A 7,872-nucleotide genomic window follows, 5' to 3' on the forward strand; every position below is an offset into this window, starting at 1 on the left:
TTACTATTTTAAACAATGTACTCATTGTTATGAACTATTCTAAAATGTTAATATCACTTAGAAATGTATTGGTGGTCTAAATATGGGCAAATGCATAGAGTGATCTTATGGCTGATGTCATTAGTTAAATAATCATTGATGTCATATATGATGCTATTAGCAATGTCACCAGTGATGCCACCAGTGATATCATAGATGTCATTAGTGATGTCACCAGTGATGTCATCAGTCACGTCCTCATTGGGCCTCATTACGAGATAGGCGGTAATAAACTGTCATTACCGGCATGCCGGTATGAAAGTGTCCGTGCTGTACCCACACTGCAACTAACGTACAATTACGAGTCTGTGTGCATACGCGTCCCTGCATGCCGGTAAAGGATGCACCAGCTTGCCAGTAAAGTCCCCCCACCCCCTGATAGCAGCATCAAGGAATCCGCTGAAACCTCCTCCAGCGCCGTTGGTGCCCTAAATAATGGTACCGTCACTACCAGCACCCTTACTACCAGCACCCTCACTACCGGCACCGGAAGCAACGTCATTTCGCTAGAACAGGAAACGCACCAGTGGCCATCTTAAAAAACACAATCCATTGCAATCCTCCGCAGACAGGACCTGAGCAGCCAACTTCCCAACCCCTACTGGTGGACAATGTCGAAAGTCACCAAGAAAGGCGCAGCACGTATGCGGAAACCGCGTTTCAGCGACAATGAGCTAAATATGCTCGCTGATACGTTAGTGGAGCAGGCAGATGTGGTTTTCAGTGCAGACCTGCGTGTCCAGCACAGCTACTGAAGAAAAGAATATGGGACGAGGCTGCCAGAAAGGTGAGTGCGGTTGGAACCACCGCACGGTCAGAAAAGGACTGCAGGAAGCAGTGGGACGACCTGCGCCTGCAAATCCGAAACATCCTATCGGCCAACCGCCGCCAGGGGCTGGCAACAGGCGGCGGTCCAAACTTCCACATAAACCTGTCGAAGTGGGAAGAGACCTGTAGCTCCACCATCGACATGGAGGCCATTGAAGGAGTTGGTGGAGCGGAGTACGGAGTCCCATCATCAGATGATGAAGGTGAGTGACCCTTTGCGCACAACACAAGTACCCACAAACACCTGACACCCAAAGTAAAACGTAGGCCAAAAAATGTGAAACTGATGAGAGCAAATACATGGCCCATCATACACACATACACACATCCCTGTCAAGAAGCTGGACCCACCACTGTCCTATCAAAATGCATGCTGCATGCGGCTCCTATACTCAATACACACCCAATACACAAACAAAAATCACATTTCACACAGCATGCAAGCCACAGCACACCTGTTGGCCTCACAGCAGACCCCATGGAAAACATGACTACACCTGAGGGATGCCAATACTACCCCCCACAATCTTGCAAGCACCCTGTCCACCACGCCAACAAGCATGCAATGAACCACAAGGCCCAAACTGCACAAACACCAATGCATGCATGATGCAAGTACTCCCATCATGGATGCCCTGCCTCTCTGTCCCCCACAGGCACCGATGCAGACAGTGATGAGGATCATGCAGCGCCACAGCCCAGGACACCTGCCAACAGGTCCAAGGGTCAGGACGATGGCACCAGGCCATCCAGTGCCACAGGGATGATTCAAGGTGCTCACAAGGCACACACCAGTGCCCAACCGGCTGCACAGCCCCCAACACCGGTCCAACAAACACCTGCCCCTGCCCCTCTGGAGATACACGTCACACATGATGAGGCCACATCTGTGGCAAGCAACCATGATCGCATGCAGTCGGCAGCCACAGGTTCAGTTGGGGAGGTTGCTGCATCTGTACAACATAGTGCCGATGAGGACGAGGGGCATGAGGAGGTCACCCATGAAGGAGGCAGCATGTTGGGGGATGGTGGACATACGCCCAGCCCGCAGGACACGCCACAGGGCACCCCTCAGAATAAGCCTGAAGGCCAGGGCAGCAATGAGGATTGGTCTCCACCAGCGGACAGCCCCGTCCTGCGCACGTCCACACCAGCCATGGAAACGTCCTTTTCCCCCGCAATACGGGACCTCGAGGGACGTTTGTCAAGGATGGAGGGCCGTCAAGAGTCCATGCATGCTCTTGTAAAGCAATATGTTGCTGATGGGGAGAAGACTGAGGCCATCATCAAGGCTGTGAATGAAAATTCTTAGCAAGCCCACAAGGGCTTTGCAACTGTGGCCCAGATACTGGAGAGGATGGCCAACACCATGGAGCAGCGGCGTCCTGTGGCAACCAAGCCACATCCATCCACTTCCTCCACTACCACAACTGCCAGCTCATCTCAGGAAAGCCTCGTGTGCAGGTCCCTGTGCAGCATGCGGCACACAGACATGCAACCCCCTCCACCGGGAAGTGGGCGGCAGTAGCAGGGGTACACTGCACGTGCTGCCTGGAAGTGCATCTAGACACATGTTGTGCTCTTGTGTGCGGGTGTTGGGGTGTGGGGGCAGGGGCAGGGGGGAGGGAGGAGGTGGGAGGAGGTATGTGGGGCAGTTGGGGGGAGGTGGGAGGTGGGAGGGGGTGTGGGGCTGTTGGGGGGTGGGGGAGGTGGGAGGGGCTGTGTGGGGGTGTGTGGGAGTGGAGGTTTCATTCATGTTGTAAATTACGTCTGTTCAATACACCCCATTGTGAAAAAAAAATCACATGACTGGACATTGCTTCTTCAGCGTGTGTCAATTTATTGCATGACAGTGTACAGTGCGAATTCATCCCCAAACCCAGTGCCCATATTCCCCCTGTCACACTGCCCAGGGTCCCACATCCATATCACCCTCTGCATCCCAGTGCATTAGAAACTATGGTCTATCACTGATTGGCGCACAGCACGTCCCTCATGTGCATCGCGGCCTGGCCGATGTGCAACATCTTCTCCTTCCTCATCTTCTTCACCTGGTGGTGGCTGGTCCATGTCAGGTGGCAGAGGAACGTTCCGCCGGATGCAAATGTTGTGCAGCATGGCACATGCCATGATGATCTTGCCCACCTTCTCAGGACTGTAAATGAGTGCGCCACCCGACCTTCTGAGGCAGCGAAACCATGCCAAAGCCTGCTCTATGACCACACGAGTGCATGTATAGGCTCGATTGAAGTCCTCTTCGTGCCTGTTTGGTGGATTCCTGACAGGGATGAGGAGCCACGGCTTCAGGAGATAGGCAGCATCACCTGCAAGGGAGCACAATGAAGTATGTTTAAGTGTATGTCTTCTATTCCATTTGTGCTCAACCTGTACATCGTTCATGTTAAAATGCAGTATATCGTGAATGGCAGCTATTGACTTCACATCTGTGCAACTATCTGCCCTGTACACAACTTGGCACTCCATGGTGCTGGTCTTGGGTGATGTACACAATTTAGGGGCCTTGACATTGGAATTACCAACCACCCAGATGCAGTGACAAGGTGACAAGGTCCATGATGTACTCAAATGTGAGGTTTGTGTGGCAGGGGATGAGACCAAATGCATGTTAGGCAATGATTGATGCATTAGGCTAATGCCCCATGTGATATAGCTTGTTTAGTCTATCATGCTTTTGTATAATTGTTGACTTCATGCACGTGTCCCTCAACGTCTTCACACCAGTCACAATGGCACAATATGATTGTTGGCAGGGTCCCCCAGTGTAGGGTTGTGTTCCTTGGATGATGCAGGGTGTCGACTTGCATGCTGGTACCCAGGTAGGTGTTGTTCAATACTTAATGGGTCCATTTTGAGGCATCCTTGTCACATGTGTTTTCCCATGTGTATTCATCTGCATATGTTGCCATGGTGTAATGCAGTGTTACTGTCAGGAGGGGCAGTGACAAGGGATTTCCCTGAGGGGGAATTCATACTGCGCACTCATGGATGCATGTCCTGCAAGGTGCTTCTATGCAGTCATTTGTATTCAGCTTAGTAACTGCATGATGGCGCATTGTGGTGCTGTGGGAACGGTCAGGTGATGTCCAGTGGACACATTCAGGGGTGTGCGCTGATTGTGAGTCTGACATTTACACATTGGTGTGTGGCCAGATTATGTCAGCCTCCATTTTCTGTGTCATGCATCTTATTTGTATGATTATGGGCACAGTGTTTGCCAGCATGGACAGTGTCCAGACACCCCATTGAGGACCCTCCCATGGCCCAGAGGGCAGGCAGGTTGCATATGGATGTACCCGCCCCCCCCACAATACACTCCCATGTCACAGAGGGCAGACAGGTTGCATATGCATGTACCTCCACCCCCCACAATACACTGCCATGGCCCAGAGGGCAGACAGGTTGCATCTGCAGCTTTCGATCTTTTAGATGACATCTTTTGCCATCACCTCACCTCCACGGCCAGCTTCTCACAAGAAGCCACCACATGGATCACCTCCTTCCTCCAAGATAAGACCATGCAGGTCTTCTCTGACCTAGCCACTGCGTCACCCACCATCATTCTAGGTGGTGTGCCCCAAGGCTCCTGCCTTTCCCGCACCCTATATAACATCTTCACCCGTCCCCTCTTCCTTATCCTTGACGCCATGGGCATCTCTTACACCAACTACGCTGACGACACTCAGATCCTTCTCACTTTAACAGGTGACTATGACACTGACTGCGCAACTCTCAACAACATATATAACACAATCCAAATGTGGATGGCCATCAACGGCCTTTGCCTTAACTCCGACAAAACTGAGCTCCTACTCGTAGGATCCCCTGACACTTTTAAGAAACTTGATGTCCAGTTTAGCCACTTTACTAAATGCATCGTGCAAAAAACGACACTCAGATCCTTCTCACTTTAACAGGTGACTATGACACTGACTGCGCAACTCTCAACAACATATATAACACAATCCAAATGTGGATGGCCATCAACGGCCTTTGCCTTAACTCCGACAAAACTGAGCTCCTACTCGTAGGATCCCCTGACACTCTTAAGAAACTTGATGTCCAGTTTAGCCACTTTACTAAATGCATCGTGCAAAAAATGACACTCAGATCCTTCTCACTTTAACAGGTGACTATGACACTGACTGCGCAACTCTCAACAACATATATAACACAATCCAAATGTGGATGGCCATCAACGGCCTTTGCCTTAACTCCGACAAAACTGAGCTCCTACTCGTAGGATCCCCTGACACTCTTAAGAAACTTGATGTCCAGTTTAGCCACTTTACCATTGACTCAATCAGAATTCCAGTACTGGACACAGTAAAAAGGGTGGGCGTCTATCTAGACTCCAACTTATCTATGACCAGACAAGTAAACGCAATTGCATCCTCTGCGGCTTGCCATGCAAAACTCCTCAACGCAATCAGGCCTTTTCTGTCAAAAGCCACTTGCACCAACATAGCCAGAGCCATAACTGGTTCCCGGCTAGACTACTGTAATGTTCTCTTTCTAGGGACCTCTAACAAAAACCTTGAGAAGCTGCAAGTAATCCAGAACAGCGCCCTGCGTGCTGCACAAGGCATTGCCAAGAGAGAGCACATCACTGCTGCCAGAAAAGCGTCCCATTGGCTCCCCATAAAGGAAAGGATTTTATTCAAAGCGTTAAGCATCACCCACAAATGCGTCCACCTCTCAGCCCCAGCGTACCTATCCCAGAGAATCCACCCGGCCCCCTCCACAAGACCCACCAGAACACCCTATGCCAATATGCTCTCCGTACCCAGGGTAAAAAGAGCTAGAGCAGGTGGCGCCAGCTTCCCCTACCTTGCTGCTTCACACTGGAACACCCTTCCCACCTCTCTGCGAGCTGAACCCTCATTAACTGCTTTCCATAAAGCCATGAAAACTACCTTGTTCACCTAACCAACCCCACGTGTTTAAACTCTCATGACTAACATGTATGATGTACTATGCTGTATGATGTATTATGGTGTATTATACTCCCTATCGCTTAACACAGGATCCTGCCTTACTGTAACCCAAGGCACAACCTGTACCTGTAACTAAGTTCCCTTACAAGTAACAGCGCCACAATGCTCCTGGGCTGCCTGCGCGCTATATAAATGTAATAAATAAATAAATATGCATGTACCCCCCCACAATACACTCCCATGGCCCAGAGGGCAGACTCACCCAGCAGCCAGGCACGTCGTGCAGCATCTTGTTCCACATAGCGGGTTAGCGAGGAGTTCTGCAGCACCATTGCATCAAGCGTGGATCCTGTGAATCTGGCACAGCAATGTGTTATTATCTTGCAGGCATCACACAACATCTGCACATTGATGGAGTGGTATAGCTTACGATTGCAGTACATCACCTCCATGGCATGCGGGACTATCAACTCCACGTGGGTGCAGTCGAGTACACCAATGACATTAGGCATGCCTGCCAATGCATGAAATGCTATCTTGGCGTCATTCACCTACCTGTTCTGTCCGTGGTAGGGATATTTGGGCCCTTGCGTGCTTCAGGAGTGCATCCAGCACTTGGTTTAGCACACCAGAGAAACATGGTTGCGACATGCCATGCAGCTGGCCCACTGTGTGCTGGTATGTGCCTGTGGCCAGGAAGTGGAGCACAGATGCCACCTTCAGCAGAGGGGGGATGGCGGTGTGGATGTCGATCAGGCTGACCAAGTCTTCATGTATTAGATCCACTATGTGGTGATGGTGTCCCTCTCCAGGCAGTACAGGGTGTGGATCTGTGCTGGGGTTAAGTTGAATGGACTGGCCCTTATGCAAGGGATTGGTGGCTGCCTGCGGGGAACCACTACCTGCACTGGTGGGATTTGCTGGGGCGGTCTCACCCTCCTTCTCCTCCTGCGTCTCCTCTGTAATCCCTGGTGTACTGCCTGCTCAAAGAGTAGCAGTGCAGGCATGTCCTCCAGTTCCAGTATCGCAACTGCAAGTGGAATCATTTTGGTCTTGGAAGGGGTGTGGTGTGTGGGTGTGTTCCTTTTATGCAGGGACAGGCTCCATTGCCTCCACCTGTGTTGATTGTGTGCACCTGTGGCAGTTGGGAACACAGCAGTTTACTATTGACGGGTGATCTGCAATGCCAGTATTACCGGCATCATGGTGGCCCTTCTTACCGGCATCTGGATGCCGGTATGTGCATTTCCGTGCAACTCACAATGTCCTCTTCCTAGCGGCATGCCGGTGTTACTGGCACAGCGGCCGCCGGCCCGCGTGCATGCCGGTGTCGTGGTGCATGGTCAAAACGGGTCCCTGTCCATGCCGGTAGCACCGGCATCTAGGGTCGTAATACACCGGGCCGGTATTGCATTACCGGTATCGTTATTACCGGTGTGCCAACCTTGTAGTGAGGCCCATTGTGTTCATAGGCTGTGCAACAGGGGGTGTGAAGTTAAGGTGGATGTAGCTGAATTTCAGGGGTTTTGTTGCATGAAGTTCTCACCTTAACCACCCTGCAACTGAAGTGAATATATATATATATATATCAGAAAAGGAGGAAAAAGCGAATCGCACTCCCGCAGGCACAGAAAAACAAATGCCAGGTTCAGTAGGGGGTTGGAAGAAACACCGCAGACACAGTGAAACAATTACTGATGTCTTTTAATGTTAATACAGATTAAAAAAAACAAATGCATCGTGCAAAAAACAAATGCACGACACAAAGCAGCACATAGAGGACAAAACAGCAGGATGCCTAAGTTAAGCATATATATTCAATGAAAAAACTTTGATAAAGGGACGTTGTGGTTAGGTTGCGCTACTGAAAACCAATACTACCCCTCCCCACTGGGCAGTAGCGGCCATGTAGTTATGGTTAAGTTGCTCATCTCATAGGAAGAGCACTTTTTGGGCAGCTCATAACTTACTCTCCCCCTGGGCGAATCCTCACCAAACTTTGCAAAAAAGTATATGGCCCACTCTGAATTTTTTTGCAAAGTTTGGTGAG

The sequence above is a fragment of the Ambystoma mexicanum genome, chromosome 8 (assembly GCF_040938575.1).
Source record: "Ambystoma mexicanum isolate Mex_15411 chromosome 8, UKY_AmexF1_1, whole genome shotgun sequence".
NCBI classification, from domain to species: Eukaryota; Metazoa; Chordata; class Amphibia; order Caudata; family Ambystomatidae; genus Ambystoma; species Ambystoma mexicanum.